Consider the following 25,418-nt stretch of genomic DNA (forward strand, 5'->3'; position numbering starts at 1 on the left):
TTGATCAACAGGCTTCACCAATTCAAGGAGACTCCCTCAAATGGTCAACCTTATACCTCACCGAAAGAACCTAGAGAATCCATCTCCCACAATACACCTCAGATACCAAGAAAACTATCTACAGCTTCCTAGAAGGATCGTACCTCCGCCCCACCCTCTTCAACATGTACATGATCCCTGTGGCCAACAAGCACTGACTCAACATCATCTCCTATGTTGATGACACCCAGCTCATCCTCTTGCTGTCAGATGACCCCTCAACCACAAGAGCCAACATCCACAGATGCATGATGAACATCACCGACTGGATGAAGGACAACTGTCTCAAGATCAGCACAGACAAGACAGAAATCCCCATCTTCGGGAACAACAACTCGCCATGGAATGATGCCTGGTGACCTGCTCAACTTTGCCCTACCTCCGACCGACAGGCCACACCTGCAACCTCAGTATCATCCTCGACAGCAAGTTAACCATGCAGAAACAGGTAAACGCAGTCTCATCTGACTGCCTCCACACCCTATGCATGCTCTTTTAGATCTTCAATTGGCTGCCTATCTACACCAGAAGGACCATCTCTCAAGCCCTCGTCACCAGCAACCTGGACTATGGAAACACTCTCTACATAGGAATCACCACAGGCCTCCATAGGAGACTTCAAACAGCACAAAATTCTGCAGCAAGACCTATCCTCCGCCTTCCAAGATGGACTCACATCACCCTGCACCTCAAGGAACTACAATGGCTCCCGATTCAGAAGAGATGCCAGTTCAAGATGTTGATCCACGTATACGAAGCCCTGCACAATGAAGGACCAGCACACATCAACAAACAAATGACCTTCCACTAACCATCCAGACACCTGCAATCCCCCTCCCTCTTCCTCACAGACACCGACTGGATCCTGAAATGTAACAGTGAAGGACGCTCCTTCTCTCACCTGGTGGCCAAGGCCCAGAATGACCTCCCCCTTCACCTTAGAACTGCCTCATCACTCCAGGAATTCAGAAAAGATCTCAAGACATGGCTTTTCAAGTGAACAGAGCAGCCAACTATTCTAGAAGCAACGCTTGATGCACACCCATAAGGCCAAGCAGCAACATCAGTTGAGGTAAATCGACACCAAACATAGTTGATAGTCATCTAAATCATGGGCAACATTTATTCTGCCTCAATGTCAAGTAAAAGTGTGGAAGGTAGCTGTGCCATGTCAATGTTTAACACAGTAAAACATGCACATGTTGGACTTGCCGCATGTGAAGAAAAATATTAGTCAAATAAAAGTTGACATGCAAAAGCACCTAAATCATACAAACACTGTCCAAAGATTACTTTAAAAAAATGGTTGTTAAGATACCTTTTATTATCAACATTGGTGCTTTGATAAACATCATGCCTTGTTTGAGGCAGCGCTTTCTGGTTGGCTGGGGCAAGGCCCTAGCCAAGCAGAACCTACCACTCCCATCAAGGGATAGTGATTACACTCACTGTATAACCTGAGCATCATAAAAGAGACTTTACACATTGAGCATGTAAAGAAGATTTGTATTCAGCACACACATTAGCAAACATGACATGTAAACCATGTACTTCTGGGCATAAATCGCATTTGGAAATATCACTAGCAGTACTAAGCCCAACCGTGTTAAAATAGCATCAGCAGGATGTACACTTGGGAAAAATCCTACCTTCCCTCCCAACACCCTCATGCTGTGCAGAAAGTGGTCAGCATGACACCCACTCTAGCAATTATTCCCGTTCTCTACCACACAGTTGTGGGGTGCACTCCAGTTGACAGCGATAGCAGCAATGTGTGCACACTGATAATTACAGCACTTTTAAATAGCCTTGTGGGCCTGGGCCGCACCGATAAAACCCACTGTCAACTGTGACAATCTTTTGGAAAGGAAACATTGTGTACAGCAACACCATTGTGTGGTGCAGTTGATCACAGGCAGTCACTCCCACACACTCATTCCACACCGCTATGTGATGGCATGAATATCAGGCAGGCTCATAAAGCACTCGGGGGTCATTCTGACCCTGGCGGTCATGGACCGCCAGGGCCAACGACTGTGGAAGCACTGCCAACAGGCTGGCGGTGCTTCCATGGGCATTCTGACCGCGGGGGTACAGCCGCGGTCAGAAACGTGAAACCGGCGGTGTCCTGCCGGTTTCGCGCTGCCCCAGGGAATCCTCCACGGCGGCGCAGCAAGCAGCGCCGCCATGGGGATTCCGACCCCCTTCCCGCCAGCCTGGTTCTGGCGGTTTTCACCGCCAGAACCTGGCTGGCGGGAACGGGGGTCGTGGGGCCCCTGGTGGCCCCTGCAGTGCCCATGCCAATGGCATGGGCACTGCAGGGGCCCCCTAACAGGGCCCCACATAGATTTTCAGTGTCTGCGTGGCAGACACTGAAAATCGCAACGGGTGCAACTGCACCCGTCGCACCCCTTCCACTCCGCCGGCTCCATTCGGAGCCGGCATCCTTGTGGAAGGGGGTTTCCCGCTGGGCGGGCGGGCGGCCTTCTGGCGGTCGCCCGCCAGCCCAGCGGGAAACTCAGAATGACTGCCTCGGTCATTTGACTGCGGTGCGGTCATTCGGCGGCTCCCGCCGGGCGTGCGGTTACCGCCGCCGGCGGGAGTCAGAATGACCCCCTCGGTCCCAACACTCTAAAGCAATGTGCTAATATCGGGCAGCTCAGTTGTCACTGTACTCGTAGACTCCGTGGGCCGAAACTCTTTGCCACCCTTCAGCCAACTCAAACTACCCTGCCCCATGGATGGAGATGAAAGAAACCTTTCCCCGGGTACTAAGCCCGCCGCGACTGGAGACACACTTTTCAGGGTCCCGGTGGAAAGGTGGGGAAAGTAAATAAATGGCAGGCTGATCAGGTAGCAGTCCACAAATAGAGGTTTGGCCCCCACTTGGTCTCCACGCAGTGCTTTCTGGAACAGGCACTGTTCTGCCACGCACAGGGCAATTATCACAGTTGGACACATGCTGTTCACAATAGTGCGAAGCTGGGCACTCCACTACATGAATCTGGTCCTCGGTGCTCCCCTGGAAATAGGGCACAGCATCTGGTGTGTGATGACTTGAATCGCACCAGACTGTACCAAACACACATGAGGGGTTACCATTTCCATACAGCCACGGAATGAGGTGCAACGTCTGGTGCACAATGACTTTAGTCACACAAGACAATGCCAGTCACACTCAGAGGTGCCAGCGCAGCGGTGCCACACAAAATAGAATGCAGCAATGCTATGGGTACACCCCCACCTCCGAGGGTCACAATCTGGACATCGCAAGAAATGAGCATGCAGTCGGTGTGTTGCACAAGAAAAATACTGCATAGTCGATGAAGAGGGCCACGTGGAGTCCTGCAACTAGTGAAATCGCCCACCACCAAAAAGATGCGTATGCGTGTCACGGCCCTACGATGAAGGGCCACACTTCTTGAACGCAAGCAGTACTTTGAGGGCTCTGCTCCAGGCAATCCAGACTCCAGGCACAATACTTAGGGCCTCATTTACAAGAAAGGGGTTCATCGTGATCAATGTACCAGTTTCTTTCTACTGCCCTCCTCCCCCCTAACAACGCCATGAGAGCACTGTATTTACAGTACAGTGCTCCATGGCTCACAGTGTCCACAGCTGCATCCGAAATTCTGATGCAGTTGTGATGCTAAAGCACAGCATTGCTGCACTAGCGTCAACATTTTGACACTAGTCCAGCAATGATAGGGGGGGCCCCATTGAAAACAGCACAGCGTCACTTTAATGCCTGCCCTGAGCAGGAGTTAAAAAAAGTACACATGACAGCGCACACTAGTGTAGTGACCCTACAGCGGTGCAAAGGGCTTGTGAATGAGCCCCTTAGTTCCATGCTCACACTGCTGCTACCCGGTGGAATTCAGCAGACGATGTGGGCACTTAGGAGAGCACCACTTTCCAGATGTCATAGGTGTAGGTCCCTCACAGGAGGTCTTTGATGTCCCTGAGTCCTCTACCAGAGAACAAGGGGAAAGCCAACAAGCCCTTGCAGAGCACACTTCAGGGTGCCACAGAGGGGTCCCTTTCAAGGGCAATCATAACTAATTGTGCAAAACAGATTCTTTTGGCAGTGTGCACCATGCAGTCCAGTATCTCCAGTCCTGCATCCCCACAAGCATATCTCTAGTTTGTTGCAGTGTGGCACCAGTAGTATGCACTTGAAGTTGAAGGAGGTTCAGAGGGTTCGCCTTTGAACCACAAATCTCTCCCCTAAATTTCAGTCCTGTCTGCCATGAGGCCATGGAATGCAGATCTTAATTTTTAGTGAAGCAAAAATCTGGCCCCGAGAGGCCGTGTCAAAACCTCTCCCTCCAATCTATCCAGCCAGCTCTCAAATGGCAGCAGTCTGTCATTCTAGTTGTGGGCACATGGTTTATAGCTGTCATTTGGGAAAGGCACAGATGTGCTTCCCAGCTTTTAGTGTGGTTTAGAGTTTAATTTAAAAGGTACACAAAACGTTTCAGAGCATAGAAATGCCCACTTTCTAGAAGTGGCATTTCTAAGTTATTATTGATAAAACCGCTTTTACCATTGGAAGGAGTTTGTCAGGACTAATCCAATGATAGGAAACATTAAGCGGTTGATCCACTGCAATCCACTATTGCAGCTAGGAGTAATTGTAAACATCTCCCATGTTAACCTATGGGTAAAGCAGCTCCCATATGTAGTGAAAACACACATGGGTATTGTTAGAAATGGAGTCTTTGGTTGGCAGTCAGGTTACCCCTTGTCCAAGCAAGGACCCTCAATCTAGTCAGGGTAAAGGAGAATCACGATGTGTGGATTTCTCACTCTTGGGCTGCCAGCTTCTCCTTTCAGGGTGCCAGGAACTAGATGGGCACCACTTGGCAGAGTAGGAGTCTCAGCAGAGGCTCCAGGTGCTGGCAGAGAAAAGTCTTTGCTGTCCCTGAGACTTCAAACAACAGGAGGTAAGCTCAAAATCAAGTCCTTGGAGAGTTCTTCACAAGAAGGAAGGCAACACAAAGTCTAGTCTTTGTCCTCTAGCACAGGCAGAAGCATCAACTGCGGGGGGCTCCACAAAGCACAGTCACAGGCAGTGCAGCTCTTCTTCCTCAGCTCGTCAGCTCTTCTCCAGTCAGAGGTTCCTTTTGGTTTCCAGAAGTGTTCTCAAGTCTGCCGTTTGGGGTGCCCTTCTTATACCCATTTTGCCCTTTGAAGTAGGCTTACTTAAAAAAAGTCTCTCTTGATTGTGAAATCCTGCCTTGCCCAGGCCAGGCCCCAGACACATACCAGGGGGTTGGAGACTGCATTATGTGAGGGCAGACACAGCCCTTTCAGGTATGAGTGACCACTCCTCTCCTCCCTCCTAGTGCAGATGGCCCATCAGGAAATGCAGACTACACCCCAGCTCCCGTGGGGCCACTGTCTAGTGTGAGGTGTAACCAGCCCAACTGTAAAACTGACCCAGACAGGGAATCCACAAACAGGCAAATTCACAGAAATGGTTCAAGCAAGAAAATTCTCACTTTCTGAAAGTGGCATTTTCAAACACACAATCTTTACTAAAAGATGTATTTTTAAATTGTGAGCTCAGAGATCCCAAACTCCACATGTCTCTTCGCTCCCAAAGGGAATCTACACTTTAATCATATTTAAAGGTAGCCCCCATGTAAACCTATGAGAGGGACAGGCCTTGCAATAGTGAATAACGAATTTAGAAATATTTCACTGTCAGGACACATAAAACACACTACTATGAGGGTCATTCTGACCCGGCAAGGGAGCGCCCGCCGGCCCAGCGGGAAAGGGCCTGCAACACAAAAGCCGGCTCCGAATGGAGCCGGCGGTGTTGCAGGTGTGCGACAGGTGCAGTAGCACCCGTCGCGATTTTCACTGTCTGCTATGCAGACAGTGAAAATCATGCTGGGGCCCTGTTAGGGGGCCACTGCAATGCCCATGCCAGTGGCATGGGCAGTGCAGGGGCCCCCAGGGGCCCCACGACACCCGTTCCCGCCATCCTGTTCCTGGCGGTAAAAAACGCCAGAAACAGGCTGGCGGGAAGGGGGTCGGAATCCCCATGGCGGCGCTGCATGGAGGTTCAGCCCAGCCAGGGGAAATCAGGCGGGAAACCGCCGGATCCCCTTTTCTGACCGCGGCTTTACCGCCGCGGTCAGAATGGGCAATGAAGCACCGCCAGCCTGTTGGCGGTGCTTCCGTTGCCCGCGGCCCTGGCGGTCTTGGACCACCAGGGTCGGAATGAGGGCCTATATGTCCTACCTTAACCATACACTGTACCCTGCCCTTGGGGCTACCTAGGGCCTACCTTAGGGGTGCCTTACAGGTATGAAAAGGGAAGATTTAGGCCTGGTAAGTAGGAACACTTTCCAAGTCGAATTTACAGATCAAAACTGCGCACACAGTGGCAGGTCTGAGACATGATTACAGGGCTACTTATTTGGGTGGCACAACCAGTGCTGCAGATCCATTAGTAGTATTTGATTTATAGGCCTTGGGCACCTCTAGTGCACTGTACTAGGAACGTACTAGTAAATCAAATATGCCAATCATGGATGAACCAATTACATACACATTTTGTATAGGAGCACTTGCACTTTAGCACTGGTTAGCAATGGTAAAGTGCCCAGAGTAACAAAAACAGCAAAATCAGAGTCCAGCACACATTAACAACCTGGGAAAGAGAGGCAAAAAGTTAAGGGAGACCACACCAAGGATGAAAAGTCTAACAGGTATTCTTCATTCCTTAGGCATACATGCCTTTGCACACATACAAGCCTGCATTGGCAGGCAGGACACATGTTTCGGAACACCAAAGGTGCAAGTGTGCACACGGAGGCCTGCTAGGACAGGCTGGACACAGGTTTAAGAACACCATAGTGCGCACACAGGCTTGATATGACAGGCTGGACACGTTTAAGAACACCATAGGTGCAAGTGTACACACCCAGGCTTGCTATGACAGGCTGGACACAGGTTGAAGAACACCATAGGTGCAGGTTCGCACACCCAGGCCTCCTATGACAGACTGGACACATGTTTAAGAACAACATAGGTGCAGGTGTGCACACACAGGCCTGCCATGACAGGCTCAACACATGTTTGGAACACCAGTGGTCACGCTTACTCACACATTGGCCAGCGGCACTTCCTAACAAATGCAGAAAATACGGGTGCACTTTCACACTCTTCTTACAGTAGGAAAGTGTCCAGGGCCCTAAGGCCACTGGGTAGAGAACCAGCAAAGCACTATGGGAAGAGCCAATCCCCTATGAAAGAAAATTCATTTGGGGTTTTTTCACTACCTGGTCATGGGACATGCATATGTACCTGCCCAGCCAACCTGAGCAACAGTGCAACTGTGCCTCCACAGGTCTGCATTGTCAGGCCAGATACATGCTTGAGAGGCTATTCTGGTGAGTGGCACCGTCAGTGAAATGTCCCACTAGTAGCCAAAGTTCTACCGCCCTGGATATGTGGTGTATCTTCTTACAGGGCACTCTTAGGTACAGCCCCTGAGCCAATCACATAAGCACCCCCTCCAGGCATGTGTAGGAAGGCGCACACACTTTCCCACTGCAGTACAGAGTCCTAAGGCCACAAAAAGAGAGTCTTAAAAAAAATGGGAGAAAAAAACTAAAAGTTTCAGGAAAATACCCTAAGAAGGGCCATGTCCAACAAAGGTGCAAGCACACATTCATGTACTTCAAGATACAGTCTCTACTCAGTTTCAGCACAACTGCTGATATGGGACTGATTTCTGTGAATTACAACATGAATTCTCAGTATGAAATAGTAAGTAAATTCCCTTTGCTATTTCATGATTTAGGGAAGCTTAAGACTATGAGAGAAAAAGCTGCATATTAATGAGGATGTCCGTCCTATTGCTCATAGACACAGAAGTGTTGCTTTTCATTTGCAATGATATTATTGAGCGTTTTACTGGTCCAAAGCCTTAGGTTTCTCCAATAGTGGTGGTGCCCAAAAATGATAGTGAAGGAGATCTACGCATATGTGTAGACGTGTCAGGCAAACAAGGCAATTTAATGAGAACGACATCCAGGTCCACACATTGCTGACATGATAATTGCAATTAAATGGTGAATTAAAAAGGAAATCATCAGTTGGAATACCACACATGTTGGTCTGTTTCAATACAAAAGACTTAGGGGGTCATTACAACATTGGCGGTAAATGGCGCTTACCGCCGTGCAGAAGACCGCCAAGACACCGCCGCGGCGGCGGCATTCCGCCACAGCTATTATGACACACATCTTGGAGTCCGCCGAAATTCAGACACCCACACAACACCGCCACACCAAAGGTCTGTGATAAACTGTCGGAAACAAATCCTCCACCTCCACGCCAACAGAAACACGCCCATGCTATTACGACCCACGAATCCACACGGCGGTCTTACAACCGCGGTATTCCACCGCCGCGCTCAAAATACACACACATCTCCAAAACACCGCCACATTGGACAATTCAAAATACACACACCTGACACACATACAAACACTTCGAAAAAAGAGGGGGGTAAGAGAGGAGGATTGGGCGGTCCAGTGTACACCCTCCCAACAACGTACTAATATGATGTGGTACACTGTTCCGAAATTGAAAGAGAAGGAAAGAGAAAGGGTCCTGATAATCAGGAGCAATAGTCCTCACACACCATATTTGGTGTCATGCTTCATCATCGGACAGCTCCTCGTCAGACTGGCGCTGCAATGTCTGACGGGCACCCCCCGAGGGGGGGCTCTTTGCCGGAGATCTTTTTGAATATACTCGATGATGCCGCGGAGCCAAATATGGGTCCGAGAGAGGAAAAAATGTACAGAGAAAGAATAGTAAAATTGGCTCAGATCCCTCACTTAATAGTTTATTATTCGCTGTTGGGAAATGGTCAAGATTAAAAAGAAATCAAGGGAGTGAAACTGGAGACAATGCCCGGGTACTCACACAAGAACAATCAGAATAATTAGGGAGGATGGAAGTGATCCAACGCTCCTTAGTATGCGGTCGACATGTTTCGCGTCGTTGTTGGTCCAACAGGATCCCGTGACGCTTCTTCAGGACCTACTAAATCATGAATTTTCTCCAAAAGAAAAAACAAAATACCTACACTCCTGTTGACTAACACTCACAGTCTGGGTGTCATCAGTCGCTTGCTAGGACTAAACCGGACTGGTTTTCCTTTCCTATCAGTCGCCCTAAATATGGGAAAAAAAGGGGGGCTAAAATTAGCTCAGTGTATCATCACTTCACCAGTATTCAGGAATGATGAGTATGATTAAATGTAGAAAAAAGGGGGTGACAAACTTGTGCAACACTCAGTGATCAGGTGGTTGTAAGCACGCCATGCTGGTAAAATATAGGGTGGCTTACCATATCCATTAGACACTAGGCTCCATGGGATATCGCTGGCCCATCGCCCAGTATACAGAAAATCTGATGGTAAGAGAACACATGCCAAAGAAGGGGGCACCATATTGTAGTTACATAATTATCATAAAAGACCAAGGTAAAATGACCATAGTTTGGATATGCGGGACTGACAGTGAAAGTGAAATATAAAAAATAATATACATATATATATCTCACTTCAAATCTGAACAAATACATCAAAGAAGTAAAAAGATGTGTAAGTCATCAATTTATGCAGAAATACTCATGAATATCCTCAATGTCACGTGCACGGAGGAGTGAGCAATGAAGGTAGCACATTCAGAAAGTTAAAATGAACGGAGAAATACTTCATTTCAAAATAAATCAAGAGTAGTGCCAAAGTTCAGAGGTACATGAAGGGGATAAAGATAGGGGGGTATAATGACCCACGAGTAGTTAAACCCCATGTATCACACCGCAGTCAGTAAAAATAAAAATGAAAAGTTGAGCTGAGGAAGTACAAGAGACGTCTCAACTACCTACAGACGTTCTTAACCTAATTGAAACCATTAATTCCACAGTGTATGTCGATGCCTTGATCACACTTGATGTTGAGGCTCTATACACCAACATCCCGCAAGTGGCCACACTGGAGGTAGTTGAGACGTCTCTTTTATCTACCAGTTCAGGACTCACGACACCTGTCCATTTCATTATGCACTGTGCCAGTCTAGCTTTGACTCAAATTTTTTTTTCAGTTTGAGGATAAACTCTTCCATCAGATCCGCGGGACCTCGATGGGCAGCACTTTTGCTCCGAGCCTAGCTTGTCTATACATGTACGACTTTGAGAAACGTTTTATTTTACCTGAGTCTAATCCCTTTACCGCTAATATCAAATTGTGGCGTCGCTATATAGACGATATCCTTGTCATCTGGCATGGCCCTATTGATGTAGTAGATGCATTTTCGACATGGGTAAATAGTCTAGACCCCTTCCTTAATTTTACCTCCTCTGTATCTACCACAGAGATCCCTTTCCTAGATCTGCTAATCAGCATAGAGGAAGGTCGACTGAAGACCCGCACCTTTCATAAAATGACTGATCGGAACAGCTTATTATTATACGAGAGCCATCACCAAAAGCACTAAGAGAAAATTTACCGTTTGGACAGTTTCTACGTCTTCGACGGAACTGTAGTGATTTACGACTATTCAATACCCAAGCCTCTAGTTTACAGGTTAAACTACACGACCGCCACTACCCGGACAGAGTTATAAAAACAGCTTACAAACGAGCCAAGTATAGTGATAGGGACTCACTATTACAGCTAACCCCGAAGTCTACGGACAACAAACTTACCTGTGTTTCGACATTTACACCACTTTCTAACACAATTAAGAAGATAATCAATAAGAGATGGTCGGTCCTCTGTAGTGGGGGTGAAAATATTCCCAAGCCTGTTTTTGCGTTCAAGAGGACGTCAAACATAAAAGACATGCTGGTACACACCCGACCTAGACCCACCACCACCCCGTCCAGACAGAGATCTCTATGGGATCTCCCCCCAGTCAAAGGTCACTTTCCGTGTGGGAATTGTAATGTCTGTTCACTCACTAAACATACAGACACTTTACATCTAGAACCCTTTTTAACTTGGCATCTGTTGAGACATACTAATTGCAACACCCGCAATTGTGTTTACCTTATCACCTGTCCTTGTAATCTCAGGTACGTGGGGATGACCACACGACCTGTAAAGATTAGGATAAATGAACACCGTAGCAACATCCGGTGTGGACGTACTACTACCAAACTTAGCATACATTTTATTGAACTTAACCACACACCAGATGATATGCGGTGGGTGGTATTACAGACCTGTGACTTGCCAGGCACCCGCTCACTATTTGAACTTGAACAACGCTGGGTATATAGACTCAATACCCACCACCAGGGATTAAACAATGAAATCCCTTGGTTCCATCTTTCAAAGTAGGCAGCTGCTGATTTCCTGCCCTTCTAACAATGATTTCATAAGGTTCTGCTCGATGGTCATTCCATGCATTACATCGTTTTTTTGTTTTTTCTTTTTGTTTTTTCTTTTTCTTTCCATTTTTTTCCCTTACTATAGGGGATTAGACCTTACCACCCTGTATTCATAATATTGGTAAGGCTAATTTAGTTTTACACAGGTCTTTGATAACTTTTTACAGCTTAAATTGAGTTATTTCTTGTTTTCTTATGACCAATACATTAGCTTAAGATGGCCGCCGCACGCGGAGTACATTCACCACGTCCCGTTTCTCCAGTCCTTTTTCCATTTTCTCTAAAGGTTCCCAACTCCCGAGGAAGTTACCTAGCAACTAATTACCTAATTGGTAAACACGCGCTCTACGCGCGGACTATTTATACCGGCAGCTTTCCTCTCCCGTTTACGTTCGGGAACGCGACCCCCGGGTAGGTGCTGCATCTAACTCCGGTAACCAAGAAAGTAAGTGCCCATTTTTTCATTTTTGATGCCGAATTTCATCACGACGCTTCTTTCGAACGCTGCAGTACTCATGCATCCAGGTCTTAGGGACCTTTTTTTCTGCACTTAGCGAGACGCCCGTGGTTTAGCTATATGTACTTCCTCAGCTCAACTTTTCATTTTTATTTTTACTGACTTAGGTGTGATACATGGGGTTTAACTACTCGTGGGTCATTATACCCCCCTATCTTTATCCCCTTCATGTACCTCTGAACTTTGGCACTACTCTTGATTTATTTTGAAATGAAGTATTTCTCCGTTCATTTGAACTTTCTGAATGTGCTACCTTCATTGCTCACTCCACCGTGCACGTGACATTGAGGATATTCATGAGTATTTCTGCATAAATTGATGACTTACACATCTTTTTACTTCTTTGATGTATTTGTTCAGATTTGAAGTGAGATATATATATGTATATTATTTTTTATATTTCACTTTCACTGTCAGTCCCGCATATCCAAACTATGGTCATTTTACCTTGGTCTTTTATGATAATTATGTAACTACAATATGGTGCCCCCTTCTTTGGCATGTGTTCTCTTACCATCAGATTTTCTGTATACCGGGCGATGGGCCAGCGATATCCCATGGAGCCTAGTGTCTAATGGATATGGTAAGCCACCCTATATTTTACCAGCATGGCGTGCTTACAACCACCTGATCACTGAGTGTTGCACAAGTTTGTCACCCCCTTTTTTCTACATTTAATCATACTCATCATTCCTGAATACTGGTGAAGTGATGATACACTGAGCTAATTTTAGCCCCCCTTTTTTTCCCATATTTAGGGCGACTGATAGGAAAGGAAAACCAGTCCGGTTTAGTCCTAGCAAGCGACTGATGACACCCAGACTGTGAGTGTTAGTCAACAGGAGTGTAGGTATTTTGTTTTTTCTTTTGGAGAAAATTCATGATTTAGTAGGTCCTGAAGAAGCGTCACGGGATCCTGTTGGACCAACAACGACGCGAAACATGTCGACCGCATACTAAGGAGCGTTGGATCACTTCCATCCTCCCTAATTATTCTGATTGTTCTTGTGTGAGTGCCCGGGCATTGTCTCCAGTTTCACTCCCTTGATTTCTTTTTAATCTTGACCATTTCCCAACAGCGAATAATAAACTATTAAGTGAGGGATCTGAGCCAATTTTACTATTCTTTCTCTGTAAATTTTTTCCTCTCTCGGACCCATATTTAGCTCCGTGGCATCATCGAGTATATTCAAAAAGATCTCCGGCAAAGAGCCCCCCCTCGGGGGGTGCCCGTCAGACATTGCAGCGCCAGTCTGACGAGGAGCTGTCCGATGATGAAGCATGACACCAAATATGGTGTGTGAGGACTATTACACATACAAACACCACTCCCACACACCAAACAAAATATAAAACACACACCCACATCACCCACAAACCCCTACGACCAAAAATTAGACACGAAGGCGACAGAGAGAGAGCATAGAATAGACAACCCCACTACACAGAGGCACACAACACCATCACCCACACAACATCCATGCACAAAACACCACACGCCACTACACTCACCACACTCATCACCACATACACCACCCCACACATCACCCACACCACCCCATGGCACGCCAAAGACACCCCCGCTTCTCCGAGGAGGAGCTCAGGGTCATGGTGGAGGAAATCGTCCAGGTAGAGCCACAGCTATTTGGCTCACAGGTACAGCACACATAAATAGCCAGGAAGATGGAGTTATGGCGCAGAATAGTGGACAGGGTGAACGCCGTGGGACAGCACCCAAGAAATAGGGAGGACATCAGGAAGAGGTGGAACGACCTACGGGGGAAGGTGCGTTCAACGGTCTCCAGGCACTACATCGCAGTACAGCGGACTGGCGGCGGACCCCCACCTCCTCCCCCACAACTAACAACATGGGAGGAGCAAGTCTTGACCATCTTGCATCCTGAGGGCCTCGCAGGAGTCGGTGGAGGATGGGACACTGGTAAGTCAATTCTAACTATCATATCCCCCACCCTACCTGCATGCTATCACACACCCCCTCCCTCACCCCCTCCCCTATCACTACAACTCCTCACTAATGTACCCATGACACAAACCACCCATCCCAACACCAAGGCCTGCATGACACAACTAAGCATGGACACCCCTCACTAAAGCACGCCCACTGCACATACCCAATACACCCCCCCAACCATCACCACATAAACTCACACACAGGAATGCATGCACTGGGGTACACAAACACCCACCCATTGCACACCATTAGAACACACACATGCAATAATCATGCTCTTATGCCCCTGCAGGAACCCGAAGGACCATCACCACACCAGAGGGTCCAGACAACACCACTCCACCCCCAGAAGAGGCCCACAGTGACGAGAGCAGCTCTGCCCTACTGGATCCTGATGACCAGCCCGGACCATCGTGGGCCTCGGGACAGTCGGTTCCCCTTGCACAGGCACAGCCCAACACCGACCTTCCACCCTCTGGTAACACCAGCACAGCACCCACCCAGCGGGCCCAAACCTCCCTACCCAGGACAGGCCAATCAGCTGTGTGTCCACCACTACAGGGCACCCAGGCTAACCCACCACCCCAACAACAACAGGGACCTGGGGGCAGTGGTAGTGGGCACACGGTCCAGGGAACGGAGGCACAGGAACACAGGGGAACTGGGAGGGCTGCTGTGCGACAGGGGGTGGACAGGCCAAGGGAACCCACTCTCCACGCGTCCCTCTCCTCCATCATGGGAGCATACCATCACTCCCAGGAGACGATGGCGACGGTTCTGGACAAGTTGCAGGAGATCCTGCGCCTGCAGGACGAACTGTATTTGGGGTTCAGGGAGGAGCTCAGGACCATCAGCTGTGCCCTCGGCACCATCGTAGGGGTGCTGAAGGACATACAGCAGACCTTGAGGGACACCGTGGCACTCCAAGGGGCCCCTGACACTACCATGGACGATGAAATGCCCACCACCTCCGCCGGCGCTAGTGGACAGGACGCCCCGCCACAGGACCACCACACCAGCACCCCAGCCCCTGCAGACGGACAACCACCAGGCAAGTGGTCCCTGAGATCCAGGAACAGGACAGAGCAAGATGCCAAGACCCCCGCCAGGAAATGACACCACCCTGATTGTCCACCCACTGTCCCACTTTGTTACCCTGTCCATACTTTAACTGCCCCAGCTCCTCTTCCTATGCCCAGATGGGCAGTGCACCTGTGAGACTAATAGACTGGACTCTGCCATGGACATTCCTCCACCATCACCCATCCTCATTTTACAACCCCATCCCATTTCTGAGCACTTCAATAAACACCCTTGAAACACAAAACAATCTGGAGTCAGTCTGTGATTTAGTAAAAATGTATTATCAATGACAGTGTCATAATGGGTGTACCATTCTAAAGCTAACATACCTATGTCACACATCACAAGCCCTTGAAGGATGCAAGCAGTTGACACGTAGGTAACCACACCTGTGAAACCGTAATGGAAGGGTACAACTCAGTACCAAATGTTGACTTAATTCGAAAAACAGGATAGAGGTAGACGTGTGAAAGTTAATGTAATGCTAAAAATGAAAATGTTCTCACCTGTGTCTCACTGGAAATATTGCTGTATGACTGACTCCCAGTTGCCGTTGTCTTCTTCATCAGCTTCATCCTCATCACTGTCCACAGGCTCCACAGGCTCCACAGCTGCTACAACACCGTTATCTGGATCATCCTCCTGCAGAAAAGGCACCTGGCGTCGCAAAGCCAAATTATGGAGCATGGAGCAGGCAATGATGATGTCGCACACCTTCTTCGGTGAGTAGAATAGGGATCCACCTGTCATATGGAGGCACCTGAACCTGGCCTTCAGGAGGCCGAAGGTGCGTTCGATCACCCTCCTAGTCCGCCCATGGGCCTCATTGTAGCGTTCCTCTGCCCTGGTCCTGGGATTCCTCACTGGGGTCAATATCCAGGACAGGTTGGGGTAACCAGAGTCCCCCAATAGCCATACACGGTGCCTCTGGAGTTGACCCATCATATCAGGGATGCTGCTATTCCGCAGGATGTAGGCGTCATGCACTGAGCCAGGGAACATAGCATTTACCTGCGAGATGTACTGGTCTGCCAAACATACCATCTGTACATTCATGGAATGATAACTCTTCCTGTTCCTGTACACCTGTTCACTCCTGTGGGGGGGGACCAGAGCTACATGGGTGCTATTAATAGCACCAATGATGTTGGGGAACTGTCCCAGGGCATAGAAGTCACATTTAACTGTAGGCAAATCCTCCACCTCAGCGAAAATGATGTATCTCCTTACGTGTTTCAACAGGGCAGACAACACTCTGGACAATACGTTGGAAAACATAGGCTGGGACCTCCCTGATGCCACGGCCACTGTTGTCTGAAAAGACCCACTTGCAAGGAAATGGAGCACTGACAGCACCTGCACGTCGGGGGGATTCCAATCGGATGGCGGATTGGTGACATCAGGTCTGGCTCCAACTGGGTACATAGTTCCTGGATTGTGGCACGGTCAAACCGGTAGGTTGCGATGACATGTCGCTCTTCCATTGTCAACAGGTCCACCAGCGGTGGGTACACCGGAGGATTCCGCCATCTTCTCATATGTCCCAGCCGACGGTGCCTACGAAGGACAACAGCGAAGAACCAGTCATTATTCCTCCAGGTATGTACCCACAGTCACACACAAGACTACACCACTCACATAACCCTTCCTGTATGTGTGTTGAGTGTAGGCCTAGCTATGTGTGACGCAGTATGAAATGAAGCCATGTGGGCCCCTGAAATGGCGGCTGCCTGACCTCTAAACTGGGACAAAGGGATTGTGGGGTAACTGCGCTGGCGTTGCACACCATCGCGGTAGGCGGTCGTAGACAGCGGCGCAATGCTGCATTGGTTAACATTGGACCCTATGGGTCCCAGGAGCCAATGAACAGGTGCGCTGGCGGTGATGATGCACACCGCCGCGGACGTCACCGCCGCGGACGTCACCGCCATTTTCGATCTGTTCAATCACTAGATACCTGACCTTCGACAGGAGAGGACCTACACTGCAAGTGCTGCTGTGACCTCGGTCTGTAAGCGACGATGGCTGCTGCGTCTGGGGAAAGGGCCCCTGCCTTCACTGCACAGGAGTTGGAGAAACTGGTAGACGGGGTCCTCCCCCAGTACACGCTACTTTACGGTCCTCCAGACCAACAGGTTAGTACACAGGGAGCACGTTGTATGGGCCAGGCCTGGGTGGAGAGGGCTGGTTGGAAGAGGGAAGGGGGCAGAGTCCATAGAACATTAATGCATGGGACTGAATGGGCCATATGGCCAGAGTAGGGAGGGGGCCACTCACAACAACGGTGCAGTTGGTAATGACTGTTCCTCTTTCCTGGCATGTCATGTAGGTCAGCGCCCACCAGAAGAGGGACATTTGGCGTGCCATCGCCAAGGAGGTCCGGACCCTGGGGGCCCACCAGAGACGGGGCACCCACTGCCGTAAGAGATGGGAGGACATTCGCTGCTGCAGCAAGAAGACGGCGGAGGCTCAGCTGGGGATGGCCTCCCAACGTGGGAGGGGTGCCCGTCGCACCATGACCCCCCTGATGTTCCGGATCCTGGCGGTGGCCTACCCAGAGTTGGATGGGCGCTTGAGGGCATCACAGCAGACACAAGGGGGTGAGTACAACCTCATTCTGCGGACTTTGCGTGCACTGGAGGTGTCTGGGTGGTGGAGGTGGGCTGTGGGTGTCCCTAGGCCAGGTCGAGTTCGGTAGGCAAGGCCCCTCCGTAATGTAGCCCATGTGGCACTCTACCCCACCTCAGTGCCAAGTCGAGGTATAGTTGCCCCTGTGGCATACATGTGCGCCAATGTCCACCATTGCCATATAGGCCATATCCCAGAAATTGCATGTGCAGAGGGTAGGAGCACAGCGAAATGCAGGGGGCATCTGCGTTTGTCTTGTCCGCCAACGGTAGCGGTATGCCATGCACTAAAACCCTCTTTCTTCTGTCTCCCCCCCTTTGTCTGCTCTCCCTGTCCTTTTGTACATCAGCATCAACAGGCGGAGGTACAGTGGCACCGGAGCACGACGGAGCTGCATCCCACATGGCCATGGAGGGCCACACCACGGACTCTGAATGCACCAGTGGGACGGAGGGCGAGGGGAGCTTCACGTCGGCCACCGGATCACCAAGCAGCGACACGGACTCGTTCGACGATGGGAGCTCCCTTGCGGTGGCGGCACCATCTGTGCCCCCCACCTCTACAGGTACAGCCGCCACCTCCCCTACCAGCACCACCCTCCCAGCAGCCCCTCAGCGTTCGCCCCGTGCCCGCTCACCCAGGAGGGTGGGCATCACCTTCGCCCCAGGCACCTCAGGCCCTACCCCAGTCACCCCTGCTGCCCTCAGTGAGGAGGCCATTGACCGCCTCAGGTCACTCACTGTTGGGCAGTCTGCCATTGTGAATGCCATCCAGGGTGTAGAACGTGAGTTGCAACACGGTAATGCATTCCTGGAGGGCATTCAATCTGGTCAGGCTGTCCTTCATCGAACCCTAGAATCTTTGGCCTCAGCACTGATGGCAGCAATTGTCCCTGTGTCTAGCCTCCCCCCTCCAACTTCCTCCACCCAGACCCAATCTCCTGTACCCCAGCCCATCCCAAGCACACCTACAGACCAGCATGCACCCAAGTCAACACACCCAAGTAGCTCAAGCAAACATAGGCACCACACACACCACAAGCACTCATGCAAGCCTCACCCACATACAGACACAACAACATCCACTGCCTCCACTGTGTCCCCCTCCTCCTCTTCTCCCTCCTCCCTCCCAGTGTTGTCTACACGCTCACCTGCATGCACTACATCTACAGCCACTAGGACTCGCACCAGAACACCCAGCACAACACCCCGCTCACCTGCACTCACCACCTCCACTGCCATTTACACGTCCCCTGTGTCCTGTCCCAGTGTGTCTGTGACGCTCCCTCCCAAAGTACACAAACGCCGGCAATCACTCACCCAACATCCATCCACCTCACGACAGCCTCCAGTACCTGCACCTGCACCCAAAACACCTAAAGTGACACCTCCGACAACCACCTCCTCTTCCTCCACTCCCAGACCCCCTCCAGCTACCCATCCCAGTGTTCGTCAAAAACTGTCCCTCTGTAAAGTTGACCTTTTTGCCCCCACCCCACCCCCTCCAATTCATCAGTCCCGTTGTAGCGCCTCAGCCAAAAAGCCTCCAATACCAGTGGTGCCTGTTCAAGGTTTTTGGAGTGCACCGGCCACCAGGGCAGGCAGTAGGACCCGGAGCCAAGGCACTGGCAGCCCACCCCCTGTAAAGGCAATAAAATTGGAGAGTGGACGACGGGACCGTGTTAAAACTCCAGGTGGGAAAACAACTGACATGGGTTCCAAGGGGATTGGAGAGTCAGCTGTGACTCCACCAAAGGTGGGGAAGGGCCAGAGGAAGTCTGACCAGCCTTGTGTTAGTGTCACAGCGGAGAAGTGCGCCATCATTTCCGGCTGTCGAGACACAACCGCCAGCACCGTTGTTACTGGTCCAGGGACCACCGCCATAGTCACAGCCCAGGAGGGCCCCACTATCGTCACTGGTCCGGAGACCACTGCCAGAGTCACAGCCCAGAAGGGCCCCACTATCGTCACTGGGCAGGAGACCACCGCCAGAGTCACAGCCCAGGAGGGCCCCACTATCGTCACTGGTCAGGAGACCACCGCCAGAATCACAGCTCAGGAGGGCCCAAGTATCGTCACTGGTCAGGTGACCACCGCCAGAGTCACAGCCCTGGAGGGCCCCACTATCGTCACTGGTCAGGAGACCACCGCCAGAGTCACAGCCCAGGAGGGCCCAAGTATCGTCACTGGTCAGGAGACCACCGCCAGAGTCACAGCCCTGGAGGGCCCCACTATCGTCACTGGTCAGGAGACCACCGCCAGAGTCACAGCCCAGGAGGGCCCAAGTTTCGTCACTGGTTAGAAGACCACCGCCACCACCGGAGTCAGTGCCCTGGAGGGCCCCGGCTGCCACAGCCCCGCTGGGCAATGATGAAACGTCATGCCAGACACCAATGTCCAGTTTATAGAACGTCATGCCACACACCAATGTCCTTATCAGAACCGCCATGGCAAAGCACCGCTGAACTGTCCTGAACCGCCATGTCAAAGCACCGCTGAACAGGGCAAAGACCGCCATGTCAATGCACTGCTGAACAGGGCACAGACCGCCATGGCAAAGCACCGCTGAACTGTCCTGAACCGCCATGGCAAAGCACCTCTGAACTGTCCTGAACCGCCATGGCAAAGCACCGCTGAACAGGGCACAGACCGCCATGTCAATGCACTGCTGAACTGTCCTGAACCACCATGGCAAAGCACCACTAAACTGTCCTGAACCGCCATGGCAAAGCACCGCTGAACAGGACAAAGACCGCCATGTCAATGCACTGCTGAACAGGGCACAGACAGCCATGGCAAAGCACCCCTGAACTGTCCTGAACCTCCATGGCAAAGCACCGCTGAACTGTCCTGAACCGCCATGGCAAAGCACCGCTGAACTGTCCTGAACCGCCATGTCAAAGCACCGCTGAACAGGGCACAGACCGCCATGTCAATGCACTGCTGAACTGTCCTGAACCGCCATGGCAAAGCACCGCTGAACAGGGCAAAGACAGCCATGTCAATGCACCGCTGAACAGGGCAAAGACCCCCATGTCAAAGCACCGCTGAACAGGGCAAGGACCGCCATGTCAAAGCACCGCTGAACAGGGCAAAGACCGCCATGTCAATGCACCGCTGAACAGGGCAATGCACCGGATAGGAATGAATGATCCGCCACATCAGGCATCCTTATCCCATGTGCAGCTGGGACAGTGACAGGACACGACATTTCACGGGGAGACTCATCCAGTCTGGGCACCAGTCCCCCCCATTACCAGTAGACACCTGCATCAACTTGAGAGACTGTGGCTTTGCACTCCCAGGATGGAAGAGTGGGCAAACCACCCACTGTATAGACTTGGGAGACTGTGGCTTTGCACTCCCCAGGATGGCACAGTGGGCAAACCACCCACTGTAGAGACTTGAGAGACTGTGGCTTTGCACTCCCCAGGATGGCACAGTGGGCAAACCACCCACTGTATAGACTTGAGAGACTGTGGCTTTGCACTCCCCAGGATGGCACAGTGGGCAAACCACCCACTGTAGAGACTTGAGAGACTGTGGCTTTGCACTCCCCAGGAGGGCATAAATGGGCATGGAGCCACGTCTTGGATCTGGCTTTGCAATCATCCGGCTGAGGTGCCCCCCCTTTCCTTCCCCCTGAGGTGCCTGTAGTATTTCTATCTGATGCCCCGGCAGTGTTCTCTCCGATTGTTGTCAGGTATCGTTTGTGGGCCTCGCCCATGTATTTTTGGACTGATGGTGCATGGACATTGTTATGTACATATCTGCACTACTTCTCGTATTGTATATAATTATGACTGATTTTCAAATATATATCTGTATATTTTTGCATGACATGCATACTGGCACATTACATTATTTGACCGATTTTCGCTTTGTGTATTCATTCGTCCGGGGGGATTGTGGGTTGTTACTGTGATTTTTGTGAATGCATTGGTGTGTATGTTGTAATATGCGAGGGTGGGGGTGGAGGTGTTTGGTGTGTGTCCCCCTAACTTTTGCCTCCCCCTTCCCCCATGTCGTAGGTGCAGTACTCACCGTTGTCTGCGGCGCTTACGTAGCTGTTGGTCGTAGAAGAGCAGAAACACAAGGGCAGGGAGTATTTGGAGTTCCGGCTCCATGGATTCCTCGTGGGATATGTTAAGGTGAGCGTTTTCCCATAGCAAAAGCTGTTTCCACCGTGTTTTTGTCCACGGTGAATCCGCCCCGGAAAAGGTGGCGGATTGGCGGGTTGTAATACTGTGGGCGGTACATTGTCTTCCGCCCGTCTGTTGGCGGTGACCACCGCGCTGCTTGTCTGTACCGCTGTGGCGGGCGAAGTGTTAACGTGGCTTTTTTTGTTGGCGGTTCCCGCCAGGGTCATAATTCCCTTTTTTTGGTCCGCCGGCCTGTTTGCGGTATTTCCGCTGCTTTAACACCGTCCGCCAGGGTTGTAATGACCCCCTTAGAGTCTCATTCAGAAGGCCCGCGGGGCAGGGCAGCGCAGGAAGTGCCTTGCTGCGCCACCCAGCGCCACAGGGAAAGGGTAGAAATGTGCGATATCTACATGCTACAACTAATTTGTGTCGTCCCCCTCCAACACTGGCAAACAAATTGCTGACATGCACCAATGAAGGAACCCTTGCATCGTGGTGCAAGGGTGCTTGCTTTGTGGGATGATTGTTTTTGTGCGGAAAGAGACACCTTCCTGCACAAAATCAATAACAAGAGGCACTTTCTTCTTTCTATGTATGGTGCAGAATGCAGCACTCATAGAAAGAGGAAAACATGGGGAGAAATAAAGTTATTTCTCCCTATTGTGTCACTTTTATGCAACCCCTGAGGTGGCATAGGAATCTAGTGCGTTCCCAGCCATGCAAGTCTGAAAATGCATCAGATTCCTAAGAGTTCCATGGATGTTGCATGGCAACACCCTGTTATGGGTACACTAGCACATCCAAGAACTTGATTACAGTAAGGTGCTGGTGTTTGCAACATTCAGATTTATTTGGGTATATTCATTAGATTCTTGAATATCAAGTTTGCAATAACCTATGCTTGTTAAATGTCGTATTTATTATAAGCAATACTTGTTGGTTATGCACATCATATCCCGCCTGCTAAACTCATGCCAACTGTAACTGCCAAAACATCTTCTCTTCAAAATGTGGTCTGTATTAACCATGTCCCACAATCAGGAGGATAATTGCTCATTTCCTTAACAAGCAACCAACTTTCTTTCTACCTGCTCCAACTGTAACTGCCAAAACATGTGCTCTTCACAATGTTATCTGTACTGAACATGTGCCATGATCAGAAGGATACCTTTTCATTTCCTTAACAAGAAATCAACAGCCAAAAGGCACATGTACACATTGACTCTTTGAGGATGATTGTGAGTCTGACGCCTTTGTTGGCTTTGTAACTATTTCTCCGCTCACCTGTCTCCAGTCAAGTCAAGTTCCTGCCTCCAGTTGAGTTCCAGTGCAAGTTAAGTTCCTTGTCCTCCAGCCAGCCTCCAATCGAGTTCCGGTGTTCCTCATTCTCCAACCAGCTTCCATTTGAGTCCCAGCATTTCTAATCCTCCTGACAGTCTCCAGTTGAGTTACAGCGATCCTCCCCCTTCAGTCGGCTTCCTGCAGTGTCCTGGCTGTCCTATTCCTTCTTCTGCTGAAAATCCCCTCTAGACAGTGACACAAAGGGAGCTGGGGGGGTAGCCTGCATATCCTGATGAGCCATCTGGCCAAGAGTGGAGTGTGGGCTGGTCCCCTACACCTGAATGGGCTGTGCCTGCCCTCACACAATGCAGTCTCCAACCCCCTGGTGTGTGCTTGAGGCCAGGCCTGGGCACGGCAGGATCTTGTGAACAACAGAGATTTTCCTTTGAAGTTTGCCTACTTGAATGGCAGAAAGGGGTATAAGTAGTGGACCCAAACCCCCAGTTTTTTAGATTACGTCTGGAACCAAGAGGAACCTCTGCCAAGGTGAAGAGTTGAAGAGCTGGAGAAGGAAGACTTCCCCTTTGCCTGTGACTGTGCTTTTCTGGGCTGGCCTGCAGTTGCTGCTTCTGCCTGAAAGAGGACAAAGACTGGACTTTGTGGTATATTCCTGCTTGTGAAGAATCTCCAATGGCTTGGACTGAGGTTAACGTCTGTTTTGAAGTCTCAGATCCATCAAAGACTTCCTCTGCCATCACCTGGACTCTCTGCTGCGACTCCTGCCCTGCCAAGTGGAACCATATCAAGTCCCTGGGGCCTGGAAAGGTGAAGCTAGTAGAACAAGGACTGAAATCCATGCACAGAAAGCAGTGCTAAAAAAGTTTTGATGCACCACCTGGAACGTGGCTGTAATAACAACACATCACCCATCCTGTGGCTGAAAAAGATGCACCACCTTCATCGCAACTGGGAAATCGATGCATCACCTGCATCGCACCTGGAGAAACAACGCAACACCCACTTGCGACTGCTGAAAATGACACAAACCCCACACAGTGTGGTTTTCCATCACCATGTGGCTGTGTTTCTCATGCAACATCGCTGGGTGTCAAAGACATTGTGAACCTGCGCAGATAACGCAAGGATAACGCCTAACCCAACTGAGCTAGTGTCAACAACAACCTCTTTATGAAACTTCGGATTGAAGTGTGTCATTTCAGCAGCATTTTCAATGGCATGTTTGATTCCCTTAAAACTTCTCTCACATTCTTGTGACCACTGAAATGAAACATATTTTTTCATCAACTCTCATGATGGAGCACTTACAGTGGCAACATCTTATATGTATCTTGAATAGTAACTGGCCATGCTAAGAAATGAACACACAATGGAAACATCTTGTGGGGGATCAACATTTGACAGTGCCCCAGCCAAAAAATAGTCTGCTACAGACGCTGTCCAGCATAGCTGTGTCTAAAAGTTTGAGCTGATTTAGTAACTACTGACTAAATGGAAGCAGTTTCACTGAATTCCTGACAAGGAGACTATAGCAGCCACCCCAGGGCACGAACCAACAAGACTAGTCTACAATAGTCCAAAGGGACCACCTGTAAGAAATTAGACGGCTGGTTGAGGAGGGTGAAGTCACAAGCAAACCCAATTTAACCTGTGCTCAACCCTCTGGTAGCTTGGCATAGAGTAGTCAGGTTGAAGTTAGAGGCAATAAGTAAAGTATTGGTGCCACACTTCAAACAGTAACAACATGAAAATAACAACAGTAGAACGCCACATTCCCACACGGTGATTCGTAGAGTATATTTTAATAAATAAATCAAGACCAAAACAACAAAAATTCCATCAGTAAAACTGGAGACATGCAATGTTTATAGATCTCAGTGAATATAGTGCCAAAAAGAGCAATATGCCAACTGTGCTTATCTGATTGTGCTAGACCAGGACAAAGTCACAAGTTCAAGCCAACTATCATGAAGTGTAAGTTGGCTACAGGACCCAGTTAGGCCCATTGAGCAAGCATACCTTAAACCCTGACTGAGAAGCATTGCATGGTCCTACACCGAGGATGTGTTGCATCACCAAGGTGATGAGAGATACCGGTCGGAGATGTGTCATGCAGCGACGATCCCGTGGGCCATTTTTTTCTTTGTTTTTCTTTACCAGTTTGCTTGACAGATGCAAGGTTATGTCCCACTGTTTAGGCTGCCCTCGATGAGGGGCTTGTGATGAAGCTGTGGACTGTGAAGGTGAGGCTAAATCCTGATGCCAGAAAAATCCTATGCAGCAGAGGCAATGCATCAGTTCTGCTAGGG

The sequence above is a fragment of the Pleurodeles waltl genome, chromosome 3_1 (genome assembly GCF_031143425.1).
Source record: "Pleurodeles waltl isolate 20211129_DDA chromosome 3_1, aPleWal1.hap1.20221129, whole genome shotgun sequence".
Classification (NCBI taxonomy): domain Eukaryota; kingdom Metazoa; phylum Chordata; class Amphibia; order Caudata; family Salamandridae; genus Pleurodeles; species Pleurodeles waltl.